General features: G+C 40.5%; 1 protein-coding gene across 2 annotated transcripts in view; it reads left to right on the top strand.

Annotated features, from left to right (window-relative positions):
* Nucleotides 1–25,382, top strand: part of nxph4 (neurexophilin 4) — a 47,933-nt gene that overhangs the window by 2,581 nt on the left and 19,970 nt on the right. The window contains exon 2 of one of the 2 annotated variants that reach the window (XR_003692418.1): nt 42–1,236. The exons of the other annotated variant lie outside the window; for it this stretch is intronic. The gene's annotated coding sequence lies outside the window, so the exon portion shown is untranslated. Of the gene's footprint in view, nt 1–41; nt 1,237–25,382 lie in introns of those variants that run through there. 2 annotated transcript variants of the gene reach the window in all.

Genomic DNA, 25,382 nt, shown 5'->3' with positions numbered 1-25,382 from the left:
TCTGCAATATTCAAATTTTTTTCACCTCGTCTCATCTACAGTAACGGCACTACAAAAGAAGAAAAGATGTGTGAAAAGCTTCTTTGCTGTTTTATGCTCCCAGTTGGAACAATAGCATTAGCTGGCATCTCAACCTGACAAAATCCTCTTATCTCCCCCCATAAAACAACTAGCTACTGTATATACCCCAGGGATATTACACCAACTGAGTCACTTTAATTTCATTATACTGTATATCCTACTTCCTTTGCAATCATATATTCTCCATAGCTTTGCATTTCAGTCTCTGTCCCTGTAAAATGTGCATTAGCAATACAACTGAGTGTGTTTCCATGCCTCATGTTCGTGCCCACGTTACACACTTATATTCACGACATTGTAAGGGAGAATTGTTTTTTGAGCCATCAAAACAGCAGGACACGTTGTTTTCCCACCACAGATTAAACCAGGTGGTTGGTGGTTTCCCTCCCACTTGCTGTCTTTTTGTCCATCCATCTGTCCATCTGTGGATCATCTAAACTGTCAAACGGCCCAGTTTTAACAAGCAGGAAGCACCACTGGTCTGTAATCTGTGCAAATTATATTCTCTATTCATGAACGATTAGATATGTAATCTGTTGAAACATGACAGAAGCAATCACAATCACTGCTCTATCTATTGCCTCTGAAATTGTTCCCAGAGATCAAAGCATTCTTTAACTTTAAAAAAATAAAGGGCACATATTCATCCTGTGTTTTAATGGATTCTAACATGGTTTGCTTAAGGTTAAGCAACGATCCATTTTTATTTAATTTGTTTTCTCCCCTTTCAACAGCCCTGTGCCCCATTTTTGACAACCCATTAGTTTTAAAATGAGTTATCACTTGCTTGGTGCAGTGAACAGTTCCACCTCAGGCTTTGTATTAGCCTTAAGGAGAGGGGAATTTAATTTAAATGTTTGAAGATGTCATATATTTTAGACTAATGTAAAATAAAACATTGTTATAAACGCGTGTATATTCTACTTTGTACAAGCATCTGTCATCACTATTCAGGTTGTGGAGCTCATTTAGGACTGTTAACCTAAACATAATTGCACTTTTGGTGATTATCTAAAACATTTCTTTTTTATTTAAAGACAAAGTTGAGTATGTATAATGTATGTATGTATGTATAACTGCATCATAATCACACTACTATTCTGCAATTTCTAGATGATGCTGTTATAATAATGGAGACAAAGAGCAGGCTCAACAATAAATACTATGGTGCCAAAATTCAGTTACAAACAATGTGTGCACCCTCTGTTTGACTGACAGCTCGAGGATCCAAGAAAGGAGCATTATGTCTGAAATTATTGATAAGGCGATGGTATTATTTTTAAGGCACAAAGGAGGAGAAACCCAGGACATATTCACAGCTGCTGCTGCTGCTCTCTCAGCTGAACGGGCCAGTTGTGGGTGTTTGGTTCTCTTCATGCATAGAAAATGCATTTAACACTTTTTTAATCAATCTCTGTAGTGATTTTAGAATGAATCCTCACCAGTAGTGTGGAAGTATTTGGATCATTTACTTAGGTAAAAGTAGCAGTGCACTATAAAAAAAAAACAACTCCATCTGAAGTTCGACTCCTGCATTAAAACTGTTACTTAAGTAAGTATTATTAGCAAAACACACACAATTATGCAGAAGAATTACCCCTGTGAGAGTTATTCTATTATTGGATTATTATTACTGATACATTCATGTGTACGTATCATTTTACTGTTTTACTGTAGTTGGTTAAGGTAACCAATAGGTACAATAGCTAATGGGTATCTATAACAATGCATTAGTGCCTGAGTTATACCAAAAAAGGTTCCAGTACCCTAACTCAGCAATTGCATGACATGATGATCGAGTATAGTTGACTATTCGATGATTTGATCTAAAGAGCCTAAATCAACTACCAATCTCACAGTCGAATCGTCACAGCGTCTGTAAATGTGGTAATGAAATAGAGGATCATTCCATTCGGGCTAAATAGTGGTGCTGAAGGTCTGATTTCACATATTGTTTGATTTCCACAATAAATCATGATATATAGCCTATTTTGATATAAATATCAGCCTATTAATAATACTGTTATTATAATAGATAAATAAATTGGATGAAAGGGTCCTCATATGGACAAAAATTAGCATCATATTTTATAAACATATATTTTGTATATAAAACCTGAAACTGTAATGTTGTCGATAAAAAGCACAACAAAAGTAAAAGTATAAAGCAGCATGAAATGGAAATACCAAAGTAAAGTACCTCAAATGTGTACTACAGTAGAGTTTTTTTAAGTCCTATTTTTTGTGTTATTTGTGTTGTTGCTGCGGGAAAGACAAGAGAGGAGTAGCATGGCTTACCGGATGTACAGTGTGGGTATAATAGAACACCTGCCATTGCCGGATGGCAGGCTACCACGTTTACTAAAGTCCTGCGCTTCTTCACATTTCAACGTCTCTAACCGGCTCTTTTCTTGCCAGTCTGAAGCAGACCAGTTTTGTCAGAGGTTAAAATGCAGAGGCAGAGCATACTTCTTTGGGCAGACAGGAAACAGCTGGAAAGAGAGGCTGTGGTGTCTCCACTGCCTCACATGCAACTGGCTTTGGAACAAATTTTAGGGTTTAATCCTTAAACGTCTTAAAATCAAGATCCAAATTAGAATCAAAAAATTTCCACAGTTTTATTGAAGGAATTATTTTTATTTTTTATTTTATTTTATTTTTACCATTTCAATCTACCAAATAACTGTACCTAAACATCCTCTGCCTCATTTTTTGGTAATGATTGTAAATGATTGTAAAGATTTAATTGGCGGGATTGCTGTGGACGAAGTACACACAGTGATACACTGGTACGAGCTATACCTGCAATAAGGTCTGGCTGAGCCCATACTTAGGGTAAAAAAAAATGCTCTGGGTTGTTTCTATTTCTTTAAACCAATCACAAGCCCAGGATGCAGCAACGTTGCCCTTCGAAAACAGTGTTGTGATGGAAGCAGAAGGCGAGAAGATGCGGTGAAGTTGTGCTCTGAATCTGCAAATCATTGAGCAGAAGGTGGTACAGGTCTTTAATTGTGGACCTGTGTACAAACAAAGTTATACTGACCAAAGTGAAATGATCTATTGACTCTTGAAGTCTGTTACTTTTTTCAATTGACGTTTTAACAGTGCTTTACTTTTACTACAGGTATTTGCTCTCCTTTGATCTCTTTATACATAGTTATTTCTAAATAAATGCTTTTTTTAAATAGGACAGTGAGGAAAATACAGGATTTTATAAAAAACAAGTTCTTTTTCTATTTAATTTTACAAACTAGCCTCCAGCTGTCATAAGAGTCTTGCTTTGATTTGGGTTGATTGGTTGTCAAAAGCCAGATGGTGGACTTTCACATAACTGCAAATAACATTGGCAATTGGTTGAAGCTTTTATTTTGGTGAGAAAAACATGGAAATCAGAGAAGCAGAAGCAGACAATATTAATAAACCACCTCCTTGTGTCTCGTCTGGGCTCTTGTAGTGTTCCAGAAAGCTCAAGTTAATATAAAATGGTACAAAAATGTCTTTCATATAGTAATAGTTTATGGCATGATGGCAGTGATCAAATACAACAAAACGTGTTTAGTGATTTACTATCTTTACTGGCTGAATTAAAGGGGTGATAGAATGCAAAACTGATTTTACCTTGTCATAGTTGAATAACGACAGTGTTGTGGGTAAATAGGACATACATAGAACCTCAAAATCCCATTGACACCTCTTTCCTCAGCAAATCTAACAATTTGAAACTGCCTCTGAAAACGGGCAAATGGCTCCTCCTTATTTGGCTCTAGTCTCTACCTTTGTCACGCCCCAACATTTACATAGGCTGCACCACTGATCTGAGAGCAGGTAGTCTTCTGAATAGGTCAGAAATTGTATACATTGTTCGTCTGCTATTTTGTCACTAAATTCACTTCTGAGACTTTTTTATGCGAGAAATTAACTATGTAGAGGTCAAATATGGGCTGTTTTACGAAAATTGATGACTAATTGCAAATTTTGTCCGACTGTGTGTCGGAGTTCAGCAAGAGCTCAGCAGGCTAACGTGACAGCGGCCAGTGCTGCCTCGCCGCTCGGCGTGTCCTCCTTCACAGACCCCGGCCCGCTGTGAGCTAGATGGCTCTCTCCATACACGCGCAAAGTCACCGTTTCTGGGTTACTGGACTACCAAATGCCGAGGCCCTGACGGCGCTCCAGGGCCTGCAGCTTTACCCATAGGATTGAAGGGACACTAGCAGCCAACGAAACCCGTCAAATTCACAATAATGCATTAAATTGAAAACAGACACAAGCGTTAACTTTGTAAGACCTTAGGGTAGCCGTAATATAAGTGGCGTGATAAAATTCAAGGTGTAAATATATTATAGTTATGCCAAAAGTGTAGCTAGCTTACTAGCCGCGACCTTTACCCACAGGATTGAAGGGACACTAGCAGCTAACGAAACCCCTCAAATTCACAAAAATGCATTAAATTGAAATCAGACACAAGCGTTAGCTTTGTAAGAACTTAGGGTAGCTGTAATATAAGTGACGCGACGAAATTCAAACTATAAATATACTATAGTTATGCTGGCAGCCGGCCAGCTCCGCGGAGCCCCGAGCCCCAGTAGTTCAGTAACCCAGAAACGGTGACTTTCTCCTGGGTATGGAGCACAGCGGGCTGCCGCTGTCTCGTCAGACTGTGTGAAGCTCCTGACGTCCGACACGTCTTACCAAATTTGCAATTAGCCATCAATTTTCGTAAAATGGCCCATATTTGAGCTTTATATTGTTGATTTCTTGCATAAAAAAGTCTCAGAAGTGAATTTAGTAACAAAAAATTGCAGTGTCTGAAATATGAGACCTGCTGTCCTGTCTCCAATGTATGTGTATGTGGTCCGCTCAACCAATCAGCGCGCAGCTCATCTAAATATTCATGAGCACACCATATTTGGAAGAAAAGCTCTCGTTCCAAATAGGGCCAAAACACAGGGATGCATAAGGGCCCATAGAATAGCACCCAGGCCATTTTCAGCCCAACCAATGTTACATACTCTATTAGGAGCAGTGTTGTGCCTGAACGTGTTCATATTTTGGGCGAACGTGAACTGAACGTACCGTATTACTGCCTGATGAACGTTACTGTGAACTCGTTCATTCTGGTGTCTGTGAACGGGACGCTCTCTCAGTTTAACTTTGTTCAATAGGGTGCCAGATTTTTATAGAGCCTTCCAGGCAAAAACCCAGTTAATATGTAGCGATAAAAACACCCAATCTGGCAACACCAGCCACCAGTGTCGCACCGCCGCATGTGTCATCAAAACAAAAAGCAGCATGGAGGCGACAGCAGCATGGAGGCGATGAAGCAGCAAGGAGGTGTCGTATGATCATTTAAACGAGTTTTAAGGTTAAAGGTCGGTGAGGATGGGAAAAATCGTACATTTCTGTGCAAACTTTGCCCGCCAACTTTCAAAAAGAAAATCCGTACTTCAGTCACATCCATAGCAAACCTGAAACGGCGCATTGAACTGAAGCAACATATGGAAAAAAAAAAGAACTATGAACTAGTTAATTTTTGGAACTGTGAACTTAGTTCAAAATTTTGAAGTATGAACTATGAACTGAACTAGTTCATTTTAAAATTTGTGAACTGAACTTTGAACTAGTTCTTGTAGAAAGTGAACTTTCCCAACACTGATCTTAAGTAACAGTTGAAATACCCTATATAATCATTCTATCACCCCTTTAAAAGTCTTTGAATTTGTGTTCTGTGTAATTTTGAAATCAGTGGAACCAAATGACAGAATGAACAAATTAAAAATGCTTCATTCATGGTGCCTTCATATAAAACTTGTCACATGTACTGAGGGGATGAAAATGAAATGAAATTATGCTGAAACCAAATGGCTGCACAGATTGTGTTTGCATAGTTGAGAATCTCTAAACTCCATTCCTGGTAAACAAAGCCTAATCAAATATTGTTAAGTCAATGTTTTCACGTTTTTTGGACAACTTATGTGAATGCTAGTATTTTGAAGAGCTTGGTTGCCAATAAACTTGCAATAAAGCAACAAACCTTGCTGCATAATGTCAATCAAATCTTCATGTGGTTTAAAGTTCATATCTTTAGAAGGCTTTAAGTCACGCTTCAGCTGATGAATTTAAACCAATGTGTTTATTCAATTGGGGAGGGAGGCTGAACATTATGGGTTTACTACTAAAGAAATCTGTTGGGTTGTTAATGTTTTCTTAAAACCTTTCCCTTACTTAGATATGTAACTGCCAGCTTGGGTGGTGGAGGAGGAGGTGATGATGATGTTGTTGGTGGGCTGGGATGATAGAGAAACACAAAGTCTGTGAAACTTCATGTATGCAATTTCACTGTTTGGCCACTATGTCCAATTTGCTTCAAAGCCCGTCACACTTCCTGGGGGCCTGCCACTCGATGACTCACTTCAGAAGAGTTAAAAATCTGTACCTTTAGCGTTTAGCGCAGCGCAGCGCCATTGCAGCAATAAACAGCACTGGCTTGGCCGAATCAACCTCCCCAGCTTCCCCCTCTTGTCAAAAATTGTCATGTCAGGTTTCAAATAAAACCAAGATGACGACGGCCAAATTGCCAAACTCTAGGCTTCAAAACGTCAGTTCACAAACCAATGGGTGAATTCACTACTGCTACGTCCACTACTCACTTTTTGATAATTTTTCCTCATACTGACTCAATTTCTGTTTCCTCTGTATCCTCCATTTGCTCTCCCCCTCTTTCTGTCTCTCCTCTCTACCCAAGTGAAGGGTAGGAGGATGAGGGCAGAGCAGGCAAAGCACATATGGAGGTCCAGGTCAAGATAACCAAACCTGATCTGTCTTGAACTGAGCTCTACACATACCGCAGAACACACACTCGCATAGCATTTTAATGCATCCTCGCCTGCCTCAATGGATGGGCTACCATTATTACTAGTACTGAGTATGACTCACCAAGCCTTATGGAGCGACTGTGGAAAATTGCTTCCTGAGAGGAGTTGTGGGGGGCAAAAAAAGGGAATGCACGAGGAGACGATAACGCCTGAAAAGGAATCAATTTGAAAATATTACTCATAATCTGTTTGCCGAAAATATATGTGGCACAGACGTGAATGTATAGAATGGAGCTCTGATAAAATGAATTATCCCAAAGCACAGGCATAAACACATATACAACCAAGAGGTAAAATTCAGGAATGCAGGGTACACAACTACCCGATTGTTAATGTTGTCATGACCAAGGTGTGATAGACAAAGAGCTTATCTATTACACAGCAATTACCACTGAAGTACTACGACCATGATGGCAGACAGGAGAAAATGAACACTTAGCTGCAGCCGATAAAGGGACATTACAGTTGGGTGTGTCATGGCCCTGTAACTCTGTCTGCTAAGAGGGCACACATCCATCACTGCAACGTGTCCTCCTGAACGGAGGGCAGGGGTTGCCAAACTTAAAGGGGACATATCATAAAAAAACTCTTTCAGTACTTGTGCACATACATTTGTGTTTCTGGAGTGCCTACCAATTCGGTGCTGAAACATTAAGCCAATGCAGAAGTGCCAAAAACTGCAATTCATGCTAATATGCTAAACTAAGATGGTGAACACGGTAAACATTATATCAGCATGTTAGCATTGTCATTGTTAGCATGTTGGCGTTAGCATTTACCTCATAGCACAACTGTTATGGTGCGTTTTTTTTGTCTTGTAATCGCGACTAGTAGCTTGAGTGTGACATCACATCCATGTCGAAAAACGACATGGATGAACGCAACGGTTTGTTGCGTTCTTTTTGTCACACAATACTACGAGTCGGAGAAAAGATGGATTTTTGTAACATTTTTAACATTAACATTTAGGATTCTATTCACCCAGTTATTGACATATTACACAAATATATTTCACAGTTTGATACATGAAAATTACGTTTTGATTAACGTTAACGTTAGGCTACTGCTCTGCTGTCTGCTCAAGACTCGGCTTAAGCCGTTGTTGTCATATAGCAACCGAGCATCTCTAGCCAATTTCAGCTGCACAAGCTACAAAATAACTAATTAGGCGGTATTTAACTCATAATAAGACTGTAACGACATGCCTATAGGTAGCAGTATACAGCGCTATGTGTACGACTTCTTCATTTGGTTACAACAACGACAAAAGTGCTTAAAATTATAGAAAACCACAATGTTTACTACGTGTGATGCACAACGTAGCCATCTTTGAAAGTGAACTCGGGGTCCTCTGAGTTCAGACGACTTGACGAGTCGTATATACAACCTCGGTGGCGTTCTTTTTGCAACTTCCGGTTCGTAACTCCGGAAAACGACTTGTAGATCGACTTCGGTGGACAAAAAGAATGCACCATTACTACAGCCTCACAGCGCCACTAGGATGGCTGAAGATTCTTAGTCTTGTTAGACAACATTTAATATTTGAGAACCTTGGAGTTTGTATTTCTCAAAGTATGGCATTGGAAATATATATCATTTTGGTATTGTACAGAAACTCAGGGATCATATAATAGTATTGAAAAGTTATTGTCAAACAAAACTAGTCTCGCATTGCCAGACCTACACCACAGATACATTCTGGGATAGGAGAATAAAACGCTGTGGGTTGTTTGCATTTCTTTAAACGATGCCTCTGCAAAATTGTCTCGGGAAGGAACTTGTTTTCCTGGAACATTTGTACCCCGCAAAAAATAAATATTAAATTAACTGTGAACACAATACGGTAAAATGATACTCAAATTAGCTGGATACATGGTTAAATGTAATTTGCTCTTACCAGTATATCACCGTGTGTACCTCGTCCATAGCAATCCTCCGCAATCCATCCCAAATCGTCACAGTTAGATAGTAAATGCCGTAAACATTTTCTTTGTAAATCTTTACAATAATTCAACCACATTTTCTCCAAAACTTGCCATTTTCAGTGTGGCTTTCTAGCTTAAAGTTTGTTGTTGTTTCCTTAAGCAAAGGGATTTTGAGAACGTAATTCCGTTGATCCAGACCAATATTTACCAAATGTAAACTTAATTTAAGCCTAAGTGACAAGTGGTAGATGACTTTTCACCCAAGTGTTCTTTTTTATAGTCAGGCAATTATTCTGGAAATGTACTTCCGTTGATTCAGACTAATCAAAACACTGCTGCTTTTTTTTTGAGACAGTTTTTTGTTGTTTTGTTTAGTAATTAGTTTAGTTCGCCTGATTTTCCAGTGGGATTTTGTTGTTGTCGTTGTCCTCTTTTGCACGACTTAATAAATAAAGCAGCAGGGGCAGATTCTGGGTGTAAAGTGGTCAGCCCTACTTTGGATTGCTCTGCTGATGTTGCTCCACTTTGAGAGGTCCCCAGTCATCTGTGCTGTGAGCAGTGTGCTAATATCTCTCTCTCCATCTCTCTCTCTCTCTTTCCTGGCTACGAGGAGCAGAGTTGAGCTTTGGAAATAAATCACATCAGAATGGACGCTTGGCTCCTGATGATGGGCACTGTGTTTGTTTCATACATGCATGATGAGTAGCTCTGCTCTCGGCGGGGACCATCAGATATGGCATCACGCCGCTGCCTGTGGTCAATGTGTTGCCTAGTCTCTGCTCCCCCTTGGAGAAAACACACGCTGTGCTTCACACTTTTGCTATTTGATATAGCAGTGTGTATACTGATGCGGTCACGTGTGTTTACTGGTGCAAGAGACAAGCATGAACGAAACATGGGCTCACACAGAGTGCTGAATTGTTGCAGAAAAAAGAAAACGACAGGTTGTGTATGTGTGTGTTGGTCTGTTGCTGTTTATGTGGACAATTTGTAATTACCTCTATATATGCTGTAAATGTACGTTTTTGATTTATTTTGCTTTTTTCCAACACAATATTTGTATATGAGTGTAGTGCACATCGTTAAAAGGTATTAGACATCCTTGGGTTTTCACAACGTCTTATAGAATTTTGTGCAGGTAATGAAATATTAAAGTGTAATCCGTGCGACACCAAATATCATAACTCATGGTGCAGACGGCAGAGAACGCGCAGGGTCAGCTCAGTGTGAGGACCCTGTCACAGATGGGACTGTGGAGGAGGGATTAGTTTTTTATCATTTTTTAATATCTCCAGCATGGCTTGTAATGCATTAATTCAGACATGCATTAGATTTATTGGAGAACTGAGGCAGGGTGAGAGTAAAAAAATAGGTAACCCAGTTAGAATGGTGACCCCTCTGGTAAGCCTCAGTATTCACTGAACATCAGCATCTTAATAAATAAAAAATCCTGCGGAAATCCGCTGCATATACAAGAATCTCAGGGACTGAATGTTTTTTTTGTAATAATGGAGTCTTGCATTCTTGTGTGTCCTTTCAGGATTTCAGGAGCTACATGGGATGCATTATTGAGATGAAAGCAAGACAATACGCTTGTGCAAGCTGTGATTTGTTTTGGGACTGTTTTCCATGTCACAACTTTCTTTATATATATTGTTTCCTGGACTCGAGCTTAATGGAGAGTGGTCAGGAGATTTCAGGGGAGAAGCGAGTACACCACAGAATCATTTGGTCACAGATCCCTTGCACCTCTCTCAGTCTGTTTCTCTGTCTTTCTCACTGTCTTTCATCTTACACCTCTCTCACCTGCCACCTGCCTGTCAAAACCTTCACAATCGAGCCTCTATCTTTAACTCCATCGCCCCATTTCTCCTCTTGCATGCTCTTTCCACTTCCTCCTCTCTACCGCTCTCCCCGCCTTGATACTGGTCAAGTCCGACCTGCAACTGCTTTTGTGTCTGATTAAAATGTAGCCCTGGAAAAAAATAAAATATGTGAGAACTTCATTGTTTAAGCTTCCAGCTCCTTGTGCTCTCATAGTGGAGACAAGATTTGCAGTTTTTTATTTTTCATCATTTTTTTTTGCCTCTTGTGGTTGTTTCTGGCTCCAGTCGCCATGTTTGTCTCTGGGTGATTCTGGATCAAGACATGGCAGTTCTCGCTGCTGAATAATATAAAATCTCTGCTTGGTTTTTTAGTTAATTAGCCCAAGCAACGAAAGAAGTAGGGGGGATGGGGAGATTGATGGCAAGAGGGAAAGAGTTGTGTGAGCGGAGGCGGCGAGGGTAGACTTTCCCTCCTTTAACTTGGTCCAAGTTGGCCCAAAGGAGGTTGCTGGGGAGGGAGTCTAGGTCAGGGCTAAGGAAGGAGAGGATTGCAGAGCAAACTAAACTTGAGACTGTGTGGGCAAAAGATGAACTTCAGAAAATCGTCTCACATCTTAACTGCCCTTCACATTGGCAAATTTCATTGCGCATGCAGAATTTTACATTGAATTTTGTCTTGTCAAAATGTGATTATAGATATGATAAATGCCATAAATGCATTGTGGATATCTTTAATGTAAATATGTCAATCATTAAAATGTTTAAAGGGCTTTTCATAAGAGACTGCCCTCATCAGATAAATGACAAGATTGGTTGTTTACTCTTTTTGTGGTCATGCAAGTATTCACTGTTTTTCTTTTGGAATCAGTGACTGAAGTATTGGACATTGCTTTAGCGCCTCTAAACGTCTGAAGGAAGAGGGTGGGGTGGATAGTTATATGACGAAACTGTTTCCATGATCACTATCTCTCCATAATCCTAACCAATGACCTAGTGGTGAGATTCTTTTTTCAATTACTGTTTTCAAGGAGATGAATCAACTCTCTATTTTAACTTTTAAGTCAACATTGACATTAAGTCCTTAAAGTGCTCAGAAGTCTACAAATCTACAAGTCCCTGACAACTGGGTGACACTAGTTTATGATGACAAGGTCGTTCCCTAACCTTCACTAAGAGGTTGAATTAATTAATTAATATTTTATATTTTGTCATTTTAGGTAAGAGGATTTGTTGGTTTTGTTTTAGCTGAAAAGGTTACCTCAACTATTCAACTGTCTTTTGAAAAGAATCTGTGGTGATTAAAATATAATGCAATGTAGTCTCTGAATTGTTTTCAAGATTATTATATCATGGCAAAAATGGAGCTTGTGAGATTTAGAAGAGAATAACATTACCTAAATTGTGAGGAATTAAAGTAACATTTAACATTTAACTGACCTACTTTTTATTAAAGTAAATTTCATCACACGTCCTATTTCTTTAAAATAACAGTACTAGAATACAGTAAAGAATTCTTTCCACCTCTGCCAAAATCACAGCGTCACTATTTCAATGTAGCTTAAAATAACTTTGAACCTTTATATATCACCACAACTAGCTAGCTAAAACAACTCCTCTTTTTTGAATCAAACCCAGTGTATGAATATTCAGGTTATAATGCAAATTTAGACCCTGGCCTTAATAAACAAAGCTGGAACTGCAGTCTCCGTCACTCATTCTGACTCCCAGCTGGATCACACACACTCATATAAAAAGAAATAGCTTTCTCTCTGTGTGTCCTGGTCAGAAAACCGCAGAAGGAACCAGTTCCCTGAAGCCCAGGTTCACTTTGCTCACCAGATGTCACCCTCCCCTCGGCCGACACTTGGACCAGACCCCAACCTGCATGTAGCGACATGACCAGTCAGTGACAGTGACATACTGTAATGCACCTAAATGCACCTTACAGACAGATAGAGAATGAGGGCTGGGAAGTGACAGGCAGACTGAGACACACACATGCTGCACCAGCAAGAGGCTCTCTGTATGTTCAGCTGAGGAGAGTGTGAACAATGTAATGCAGCATTAAAGTGACTATTTGTAACTTTCAGTTTGTGTTGATTCTAGCGGCCACTTTGGACAAAAGCGGTAGTGTTTTTACCACACCTGCTGTCGTAAAGATCTTTTCTTTCTACACCTGCTGTATTACCCACTGTAGATGAATGAGTTAGTGTTACCGGGAGGTCACATAGTTGCGATGAATGTTTTGCTCAGACAGAAAATCATTCATTTACACTAAGAGAATAAGTTACAGATGCATTTTTGCATTTTAAGTGTTGCATACGGTAACATAGCCTACTCAGAATGTATTGTGAGCTAAACCTGGTATCACTGTCACTGTGTCACAAGCCAAAGCATTAAGAGTTTGTTGTAGCAAAGAATGTAATAATAACTTATATAGCGCATTTCATGAAACCCACGGACGCTTTACACAAGTACAGGGGGACAAGGGAAAAGAAAATAGTAGGCCTACACAAACAATAATGTGAAAGGAATAAAAACGTCAGTGCAAAATGGAAGGGGGATGTGATTTACTGTAGGCCACACAACGCATTGTAAAGTTATTTTATTAATGAAATAGACATATTACATACCTGAGGGCCAATTCGGGGTCAGTTTTGAATCATTTACAATCCCGTAATTGTCTCCATCTGTTAAAAGCCCGACCGAAGTTGACTCACGTTATTGCCCGTTGTCTTTCCCTTTCCCTTTTAGCTTCTAGTTGTTCTTCTTTAATTTCCTTTTCCTGTGATGGCCCTGTCCCAGTATCCGCCATAACTACATCAGATAACTTCTAAAATAACATTAAAATACAATTAGGCCAATATAAAAAAATCTCCTGCTTCCTTTTATCTGGCTATGCTGGCTGGATACGCTAACACTGGCTTTTCCGGCGTTACAAAGAAATCTGTGACCCGTCAGAATGTGTTACTGTAGCGCCGTCTACCTGCCGCAAATCATTCTGTGACTTTGCGGGAAAAATCAAACCCGGGCAGAGGCCTTACTAAAAACTATATAAAAATAGCGCTCTTTTCACTGTTAGTCTCATTTGCTGTTACAAGTCATTTAAGACTATTGTATGAAAATTGACAGAGCTTCAGAAACATTAAACAGTTACATATAGTCACTTTAACAAGAAGGGCATCAGCAGAATCAGTGTAACCCCCTGACGGACCAACCGGTGGGAACGCTGATCAAATTCTTCTTCCCCTCCTTATGACTTTGGGCAGAGAAGTTGGCAACAGTATAACTTTAAACTCTTAGTGCATGTCTGCTGTAGTGAAATATGTTGCATGAGTGACTGCATGAAGTTCAACTAACTACAGTTTAGGGATGAAAAGACAGTGATTGCTTGAATGAATCTGGTTAGTTTGCAAGCTCTGTGATGCATTCAACTCATCCAGTACACACTGCAGGACTTTAGAAGTCTTTATTTCTTTCATTTTTTTCATTTGTAACACACTTTTCAGTTATAAAACAATGTTTTATTTTCTATGTTTACTGAATTTAAAGTTTGGAATGAAACTGTGTGTTTTTTTTTTTTTACTGTAGGATACAGATCCACTGTCACAATTACGTCCTTTATGCTTTTTTAAGAAAAAATAGCCAAAAGGGACCCATTTATATTTCATATTTTTGGTTTAATGGCGGTGTGCCCAGTCTGTTTTGACTGCTGCTACTTTGTCTGCGTGGACAGACGTGATTTGAATATGGTTGTTTGTTTGTTTATTGTCTCCCCATTCCCCTGCTGGCTCAACTGTCAATCAAACACAGACATTGGCCTGCCCACTTAGAGGTTTGATGACTAGAGGAGCATTTCAGATGTTCTCCTAAATAGCTTTTCATTCCTTTTACTATTCTTTATTCTTTACTTAGATTCTCATAAGCTTCCACAACTTGGTGTCTTGTCCTTCTAGGGTCCATATCTTTCTTTCGCTAATAAAAACCAATACATTTGAAAATTACCTTGATATTGATTTTTGACTGCAAAAAGGAATGACTTTGGTGATTTTAAATGTCGACTTTCTAGGGTGCAAGGTGGATAGCATTGTTTGGTCCACCACTGGGGTTCAGACTGAATATCTTGACAATAACTGGATGGATCACCATGCCATTATGTGCAGATATTCATGATGCCCAGATGATTAATCCTAATGACTTTGGCTTACTTCAACATGAGGTTGACATTTTTTTTTTTTCGACAACTCTTGGATGTATTGCAATGAAACTTAGTACTAAGTAATCATGTTGGTGTTCCCTTAACTTTTTTATCTAATCAGTAAACTATAGCATGCTAACATGCAAAACTAAGATGGTGACAATGGTAAACGTTATGCCTGCTAAATATCAGCAGGTTAGCATTTTCAATGTGAGCATGCTAGCATTGTCAAAGTAGGCCTACAGAGCCGCTATCGTCTTGTTTAGTGCTCCCTTCTGTACCACTTCTACTACCTCCTCCTCTACTCCTCAGTGTTATCATGACTCCTCTTGTTTTCCAGGTATTCATTTCCTTTATATTTTTTCTCTGTCACTTGATGTGGTTGTATGTTTTCTTGTAGTTCAGATAAGGAGGCCAGCATGATCTCATGTCTTGCTACATCAGACGGCAGAGTATTGAGGGGCCAGCATCGTGTCCTGGTGGCCTGCTGAGCCACATAAATCAAACACATGCACACACAAGGACAGAAAGAGAGAGATTAAAAAGATACCTGTGAAAGATTTACTACCTTGTTTCCTTGTAAAATATAACAGCCAAAAGGCTAAAAAAAAAAAAAAAAAAAAAAAAAACATACTATTGTAGATATACGTACTTGTGCAGTAGTCTGAGATCAAAAATCCCTGTGTAGACCTTGAATGAGTAAACACTTGCTTCGAGAGCGACAAACACCCAGAATTTATGGCGTAGTTTACTATCTGAACATCATTCTTGAGATGGACTTGATGACTTAACCTTAGAGTAATATTAAAAATGATGCGTCCACAAATTTTGCTCCCACATTGTTGTGTGCCTCAAGGTTTATCACATCTTACAAAATCTCATCAGGCAAAGCAATTTGTATTTAACTGGATGTTCATTGTTTGGAGATTGCCACATCCACTAAATAGAGATTAAAATGAGATTTACAAATGAATGTTGCTGATAAATGTTTTTTGTAATTTTCTTGGATGTTTAATCCACAAGGTCAGTGCTTTCCAGAAGCCCCCACCCTGTGTCACCCATATCAATTCTGTAATTCACATTCCTCCCCCACCATTTTTTTCATATTTGTATCAGATACACTTTTTGCTCCAGTTATTATCTTTTACATGATGTAGATTACAAAAGGCTTTGAGATTTAATGTGTGTTCTTAAATAGTTCGGTTTTAAACCTTGCTTTTTGTACCCCTCCTACCAGCTACACCAAACACCTCTGGTGTCTTTATGCACATTGCCTCCACAATGATTTTTATTTTGGAAAGAATTGATTTTAATCTGTGATAACAAATGTTCTTTGTTGAGATATCAACCCACCCACCCATTTTCATTTACAATGTCTGATGTAGCAAAGATTAGATTCTGTTGCCAAATGGTTTAGTTAATGATTTTGTTCTTGTTCTTCATTGACATTTCAAACCCCTGCGTCTCCTTTTCATCGTAGAAAAGGAGATTGCAATATGTTACCAAATAATTTCGGACTTGTTTTGTGGATCAGACTAAATGTCATGTTAGATAAAGAGGTGTCAGTCCTTTAAGTCGCAGAGGTTTTCTACATGTACATGCAGTATTTGTGGATTTGTGCAACACTATTGCTTGATATCTACATTTTCTTTTTTACGGATTCAGAAAAATCTGGAAAATTATTTTGCAGGCAGATAATTGAATGGCATAACTTTACAATGCAATGTAGTTAGCAAAATATGCAATACATCTCTTTATTAATTCAGAAAAGTGGATGTTTGAGATGAGCATGAGACATGGGAATGTCAGTGTCAGTATGTGAAAACATTAGCATGTCGGATGTAGATTAGAAAGTAATGCTAATGATTTAATATTAATATTTATGATTATTGACAATCACCCATTATGTTTAGGCTTTGCAAATATGCAATATATAGTTACAGTTAAAAAAAACATTGCTGTTTTCTGCAAACTCCCTATGACACTTTTGAACTTAATTATTGATACATTTTTCAATTAGTTTTTTTGTGATTGTTGCGGGCAAAAATCCTTGATTATGCGACACGTTTTCTTAAAAAATGCGATGGAATATGCAGGATATTTATGCGATGAAATTGCGGGAACTTGCAAAAACTGTAGTTTGATGAAAAAGAGAAAAAAAAGTGATTCCCTAAACACCCTGCTTTTAAATCTGGCACAAACATCCCACTTTGACTTAAGGATGAACTGATTGTGAAGATGATCTCAAAAAACCTGTATTTGGCCATGACTCAAGAATAAATACGTTAATTATGACAAAATACACTTAATACCTTTTATGAAATTTCTTTCAAATTATTTATATGGGTCTAGACATACATGGATGTAAACTGCAACTTGACTGCTTGGCAAAGGCATACAACTGCAAGGTGGTAATTCTAGTTCAAGCTCACTATTTATTTTAATGAAAGGAGACATGAGAGAAAATGTTTTGTAGATTTCTGTAAAGTTGTGTTAAATGAGCTTGTCTTCATGAGTGGTTTCAATAATGTTATGCAGCAACTGGCTCCGCTGACAGTTCATTTAAATTCAGTCATTTTTTTTCTCAGTTAGTTTTGTTAATGTTGGGTGCCGTGTTCCCTCTAAAGGAGTATTTTTTTTCATTCATGGCATGCTTTTCAAACAAATGTATGATACATCTAAAATAGTTACTAAAATACAGTATTTTAAATCAAACCCTTTATTGGTAAAGGAACTCTGCATGTTGTCTTTGTGTGTTGTTATTATCTAAAATGCAAAATAACTAAAAGCAGTTTGGCACAAGAGGCTGTGATTAACAGTGGAGGAACATATAACCAATAAAGATAACAGTTTTCCTCCCCCCAGCAATACAGCTTTAGTACTAGTAGTTTGTCATGTGTTCATAGCGCATTTACTGTCTTATTCAGTATTTAGTAGCTTAGAAGTTTTGCCCAATCAGGACTCAGAACCAAACTCTGTATTTTAAGAATGGAGCGTGATAACTTTTGGATGTATCAATTTATTCTCAACATCCATGCTTCATTTAATTTAAAACTTTTTTGGGACAATCAATGAAGCATGTTGTACACACAGTAGCGTGAATTAAATTTTAAATTGACTTTGTGTGGATTTGTTATAATTCTGGCTCTATCAAGAAAGTTCAATTTCAATCACCAGCTAATTGGGAAAGTCCAGGGGGCCTGTGAACAGCTTTTACAAGACCATGAACAAAAGTGTAAATAAAGAGTGGGCTGCCGGCTGTATTGACTTGAGGGTGTATTGGCAAAGCTAACCGAGTGTGTTTAGATTGGTGTGTTTGTGGGTTAATTTGCCCCTTGAGACCGAGCCAACTGTAATGAGTCGATCTGAAAAGCTCCGTCGTCCTTCCTTGTCACATGTGAGGCCTCTGGAATGGGCAATAGTTCAGAAGTGTGAAAGGAAAGTTGCTGTCGACACTGTGGAGAAGACGTGATGACTCTTTACAGACAACAGAAAGTTTTAGATTCATATGTTTGCGGTTAAAAGAGGAGAGAGAACCATATTTTTTTCTCATCTCACTTTTGTAGCTCTGTGTCTTAACCTGTGATAGAAAGTAACATTTACTTAAGTAGTTAACAATTCGGTTGTACTTGTACTTCTATGTTTTCTTGTATGCGTCTTCATATGTTTACTTCACATTTAAGTATATAAATAAATATTGTACTTTCCACTCCACTACATTTATCTGACCGCTTACTCGTTAATGCAGATTACGATCTAAATGTGATGCAGAATTAAACGGTCAAAGTAGCCAACAGTACTGGATAGAATAACTAAATTAGCTTCACCTCGGCCAACATTTTTGTATACAGTTATTACAGTTTTAAATGCAGGATTTTTAGTTGTAATGGAGTATTTATATCTTATTTTATATTATTAAGTGTATTTTTTTTATCATTTACTAAGGTAAAGGATCTGAATACTTCTTCCAACACTGTTCTTAACACCCTACCATCAGTTCAAACATTCACAAAAACATATTTTATGTATGTAGAATATTTTCCCAGTTACCCATGGTGGTATGAAGCCATGCAACAAAATATGTGTGTGTGTGTGTGTGTGTGTGTGTGTGTGTGTGTGTGTGTGTGTGTGTGTGTGTGTGTGTATATATATATATATATATATATATATATATATATAGTTAGTACTGTTTGTGTTTACCAAAGAAATAAATATTTATAAACTTTGGGTGACATTAGCTTCATTATATTGTTTAGGTGAGAGACATCTCAGCAACAGAAATCAAATACCCAAAGTATTTGTATGGTTAAATCCCATCAGGACCAAGTAGGAAAATGTTTTTTTTTTGTGATTTGGGTAACTGACTCTAAATGAAATATCACATTTTAAGTGTAATTTTCAAATTGCATTCGTGACTCTAAATCAAAGTGGCGAGATGCTGAATGGCTGGTTGGTAGATTTTTGCTCATTGTGTAAGAAAAACATGGGGCATAGGTGTTTTTACAATGTGAATATCTTTCTTTCCATGCTTGGTGCAGTAAGGGCAGAAATCAGATTGCTAGAAGTTGGTGCTTGCTTTGCTGAAAGCTTCAGAGTGCAAGATGCATAATGTCATTACTGATTCAGTCAGCAGAGGGGGTTGTCAGGAAGGATGGAGGGGGTGGAGAAGGAAGAGGAGGAGGAGGGTGCAAAAAAAAAGGTCTCAGCTAAAATTAAAAAATGCCACAAAATGAAATAAAGATGAGTGCTCCACTGAGCCACAGACTGAATATAAAAGGCAAACCTGTGAAATATCCATGGCTGTTATGAGAGTTGAGCAGAATGCTAAGCTCCAAACTCTACCTGTAACCCACAATACCCGCGCTGATCCTGAGCCTGTTGATTTGTCCAATGGAGCAGTTTCCTGCTCACCTAGGCAACAAGAGACAGGAAGACATAGAAGGGAAGAGACCATCTCCCATATTTAATACAATTTGGTGTTATTTTTTCCCCGTCTGTAATGCCTTTATTATTGCAGATTAGCTTAGCGGTGAAAGGTATTGATTGTAAGCCAGATCCCCAACTGGGGCTGAAGGGAAGGAAACAAAGATGGAGGGTCTGTACTGTTACCAGTAGGTGATTTGTGGCCTATGTGTTTAAAAAAAACTTGTTCTTTCCCCGTCTGTAAGGTGTCATTTTTCCACTTTATTTAAACAGACAAAAGACAAAACAAGGACATCATTCTTTTGTTTAAGTTGATTTGTGTTTTAAGTTAAGCGTGACATTAGACACACGTTCCATATTAATTTGGAACTACAGTACGTTATGTACTTCTTCCCTTTTTCTTCTTTTTTCCTTTCTTTTAGTCCTGATCAAAAATAATGAATTGCAGAAAGGAAAAAAACTAGAAAGAAAAGATATATGGAGATGATGAGTGAGTGATTGTGTTTCTATTCTTAGCCATGCAGCGGGGAAGCAGGAATAATGATGCTTCCTGAACTTAATGCCTAGCACTCAAGGTCAGACCTCCACTGATGCATTGTGGGCAAGGTGTCCTGGACCGCTGAGGAGCACTGCCAGACTGAGTTTGTTGTTGTTTTCTGTGACTTTGCCCCAGAATTCATCACTATTCATCCTGAAAGAATAACAGATACAATCACCATCCATCCATCCATCCAAAGCAGCTCAGCAGGGGACCCCAAACTTCCCTTTCGAGCAACATTAACCAGCTCCGACTGGGGATCGAGCGTTCCCAGGCCAGGTTGGAGATATAATCCCTCCACCTAGTCCTGGGTCTTTGCCCAGGGGCATCCTTACCAGAGAACCACCTCAACTGGCTCCTTTCGCGCAAAGGAGCAGCGGCTCTACTCCGAGCTCCTCACGGATGACTGAGCTTCTCACCCTATCTCTAAGGGAACGCCAGCCACCCTCCTGAGGAAACCCATTTCGCCGCTTGTACCCTGGATCTCGTTCTTTCGGTCATGACCCAGCCTTCATGACCATAGGTGAGGGTAGGAACGAAAACTGACCGGTAGATCGAGAGCTTTGTCTTCTTCGTCCACAGCGGTGCGATAGATTGAATGCAATACCGCACCCGCTGGCCGATTCTCCGACCAATCTCCCGCTCCATTGTCCCTCACTTTCATGAACAAAACCCCAAGGTACTTGAACTCCTTCACTTGGGGTAAGGACTCATTCCCTACCTGGAGAAGGCATTCCATCGGTTTCCTGCTGAGAACCATGGCCTCCGATTTAGAGGTGCTGATCCTCATCCCAACCGCTTGACACTCGGTTGCGAACCGATCCAGTGAGTGCTGAAGGTCGCAGGCCGATGATGCCATCAGGACCACATCATCTGCAAAGAGCAGCGATGAGATCCCCAGCCCACCAAACTGCAACCCCTCCCCACCCCGACCACGCCTCGATATCCTGTCCATAAATATTACAAACAGGATTGGTGACAAAGCGCAGCCCTGGCGGAGGCCAACCCCCTCACCTGAAACGAGTATTTATACCGAGAACCCGGACACAGCTCTCACTTTTGTTTTTGGATGGCCCTGAGTAGAACCCCCTCACCCCATACTCCCGCAGCACCTCCCACAGTATCTTCATACGCCTTCTTCCACAAAAACACATGTAGACCCGGTTGGGCATACTCCCAGGCTCCCTCCAGGATCCTCCCGAGAGTGAAGAGCTGGTCCGTTGTTCCACGACCAGGGACGGAATCCGCATTGTTCCTCCTCAACCCGAGGTTCGACTATCGGCCGAACCCTCCTTTCCAGCACCTTGGAGTAGACTTTACCAGGGAGGCTGAGAAGTGTGATACCCCTATAATTGGCACACACCCTCTGGTCCCCCTTTTAAAAAGAGGAACCACCACCCCAGTCTGCCACTCCTTTGGCACCGTCCCAGACTTCCACGCAATGTTGAAGAGGCGTGTCAACCAGGACAACCCCTCCACACCCAGAGCCTTGAGCATTTCTGGACGGATCTCATCAATCCCGGGGCTTTGCCACTGTGTAGTTGTTTGACTACATCAGTGACTTCCGCCTGGGAAAGCGACAAGTTATCCTCCAGCTCTGCCTCTAACATAGAGGGCGTATTAGTCGGATTCAGGAGTTCCTCAAAGTGCTCCCTCCACCGCCCTATTACCTCCTCAGTGGAGGTCAACAGTGTCCCATCCTTTGTACACAAAACAGTTTTCCAGAAACACTTTGGTGCCGACCGAAAGTCCTTCTCCATGTCTTCTCCAAACTTCTCCCACACCCGCTGCTTTGCCTCTTTCAAAACTGCCTCCGGAGTCCTCCGAGATAACATATCCCGGAAGGACTCCTTCTTCAGTCGGACGGCTTCCCTGACCACTGGTGTCCACCACGGTGTTCGTGGGTTCGCCCCTTGAGGCACCTAAGATCCTTTCAGCTTCAGCAATGGAAACTTTGAACATTGTCCACTCGGGTTCAATGCCCCAGCCTCCACAGGGATGCACGAAAAACGGAGGTGTGAGTTGAAAGTCTGTCGGACAGGGGCCTCCTCCAGACGTTCCCAAACACGTTTGGGCTTACCAGGTCTGTCCAGAGTCTTCCCCCACCCCTGACCCAACTCACCACCAGATGGTGATCGGTTGACAGCTCTGCCCCTCTCTTCAAACGGCCTCAGATCAGATGAAACAATTATGAAATCGATCATTGACCTTGGCCTAGGGTGCTCTGGTACCAGGTACACTTATGAGCATCCCTATGTTCGAACATGGTGTTCGTTATAGACAATCCATGACTAGCACAGAAGTCCAACAACAAACAACCACTCTGGTTTAGATCAGGGAGGCCGTTCCTCCCAATAAATCATTGCCCACGTGTGCGTTGAAGTCCCCCAGCATAACAATGGAGTCCCCCACTGGAGCCCCATGCAGGACTCCAGTCAAGGTCTCCAAGAAGGCCGAATACTCCGAACTCCTGTTTTGCATATGCACAAACAACAGTCAGATGGGAGGCGACCCTCCCGTCCACCGGGTAAACTCCAACACAGCGGCGCTCAGCCGGGGCTTGTGAGTATCCCCCACCCGCCCGGGCGCCTCACACCCTGGGCAACTCCGAGAAGAAAAGAGTCCAACCCCTATCCAGGAGTATGGTTCCAGTTTGTGCGTAGAGGTAAGCCCCACCAGATCTAACCGGTAGCGCTCCACCTCCCGCACCAGTTCGGCTCCTTCCCCCACAGAGAGGTGACGTTCCACGTCCCCAGAGCCAGCGTCTGCCGCCCGGGTCTGGTCCGTCGAGGCCCCTGACCTTCACTGCCACCCAATCGCACCCGACCCCAACGGTTCCTCCCACAGGTGGTGGGCCCATGGGCTGGAGAGATGGGAGCCACGTAGCTTGTTCGGGCTGTGCCCGGCCGGGCTCCGTTTGACGAGCCCGCCGTCTGGGCCTGGCTCCAGACGGGGGCCCCGGGCTTCCTCCGGGCAGGGTCACTCCATCTCTACCTTGCTTCTAAGATACAATCACAGAACAAGCAATTTATTCAGCAGTGCAGCTCTGAAGGGAGAACTACCAGCACTTGTTCTGTGAGTTACACACCCCATTTCTCACAGTTTCTCCAAGTTATGCACCGATGATTTCATGCTAATGGAAAATTAATGTAAGAGAGGCAAAAAATGCAGGATCTTCAAAGAGACAGAGCGAGTTAGGATATAACTACATGGCTACCTTTATTTATAGTTGTTTTTTTATTGAGACTGTTTTCCCTAAAAAAAAAAGCTCCCATTGTAAGTAATTTGTTCAAGCAGCAATTACAAGTCATATTTACGTTTTTAGTGGCAGCGCCCTCTAGTGGCCAAAAGTGGAGTCTAGTTGTCAAATATACACAGGACTTTCACTCGTGTCCCATTTGAAAATAAAAGTAAACAGCAAGTTTTTTTTTTAACTTTACGGAAAAAACAGAACTACATCATGTTCTGTGTCACGTGGGTAACCGGAATACAAGTAACGTAACATATGACCAGGATCTTTTTCTAAACTTAACTAAGTAGTTTTGGTGCCTAAACATGACCCAACTGCTACTGTTTCACGTTAATGACGTGTGTAAAACCGCAACAATTTTAAAACCGCGAATGACAGAAGAAGATATGTTTGAATTGTTCACGGTCGACCGTTAAATGTAGAGTCTATGCAAACGTGGAAGTTATTCAGTCTTGAAGCACTAGCCTGAAATTAATCATGACAAAAATAACATTCACATAATGTTACGGCTTCTCTTGGACCTTCCCAGTCTGGATGTCAGCATGCTGTATGGACTAATTAAAAGAGGTAAGCGACATGTGGAGGCGGCTCGCCGGCGACTCCATGTCGGTCATTGTTCCTTGTCATTTAATAGATATTATAAAAGTAGAATTGATTTTATGGTGGAGAGGCTTGTGGCTTTTACTTTCTGTTTTTTTACCAAAGTCTCAGCTTGTTTTTGTTAGAGTGAAAACAGCACAGGAAAGTTGTTGAGCAATCTGTTGAAACTGGACTAAATTTCGTTGAAACGTTTTTTTGATAATAACCTTTATTTTAATGGCAGTTAATGACTATATTCTCAACATTTACAACAAAAGGTTTTACACAACCCCTTGGACAGATGTCTGAGCATATTTGCCTCCGCCTACAAGCTGGATTTCAGTAGCCTATGCAAATGATACCTTTTCTTTCTTGATTGATAAATTAGAAACAGGTTGTGTTTGCACATCATTCCTTTAGTGTTTTTCTCACCTGTCTTGGAGGAGAAGACATAAAAAGACAAAGGAAAATAGAACAAAAAAAAAGGTTAAACAAAAGAGAAGAGGAATAAGACTGAGATGCCAATGCAAAGGAAGATGCAACCGAGAGGAAGGCTAAATGTTGACTAGAGGGAGGGAGAGTCAGCCTCAGCCAGAGTCTCACTTGCTTGGATCATTAATTTGTGTTCTAATTAGCAGGAATGCCACAGTCGGAATGGGACGTCTGCATAAGGATGAGGAGTGCGCACGTGCGCGTGTGTGTGTGTGTGTGTGTGTGTGTGTGTGTGTGTGTGTGTGTGTGTGTCTGTGACCTGCCCTGGCTGCAAGTCTCCTGGCTTGTTAGAAATGACAGATTGGCGCTCTCCTGCTCCCCCCACCCACCAGGCCCACCCCACTCCCCTACCCCACCCACCCATCTGCTCTGGAAGCATGCCATATTGTTAAACCCGTTTTGTGTTTACACCGTGTGGGCGTTGGTGTGTGCATGTGTCAGTCAGTTCAGTTTTGTCACTGTAGGTTGGGTTGGACCAGTGGGGGAGCTCAAGAAAATTCTAATCATGCTTGTCATTCATCATTTTTTTGCTTCTGTGAATGCCAAGGCCCAGTTGCTTTTGGTTTTTAAACACATAGTGTCCAAAACTGAGGCTGTGCTACGTGGAACATAAGGGAATTGACATCTTTCAGTAAATCAAGTTTGTTTGCCCAAGATGTACCTTACGAGTCCTTGGATTCAAACTTACAAGAGACCAG

Source organism: Perca flavescens, chromosome 4 (genome assembly GCF_004354835.1).
Source record: "Perca flavescens isolate YP-PL-M2 chromosome 4, PFLA_1.0, whole genome shotgun sequence".
Taxonomy (NCBI): Eukaryota; Metazoa; Chordata; class Actinopteri; order Perciformes; family Percidae; genus Perca; species Perca flavescens.
This window is presented reverse-complemented; position numbering and strand designations above follow the sequence as displayed.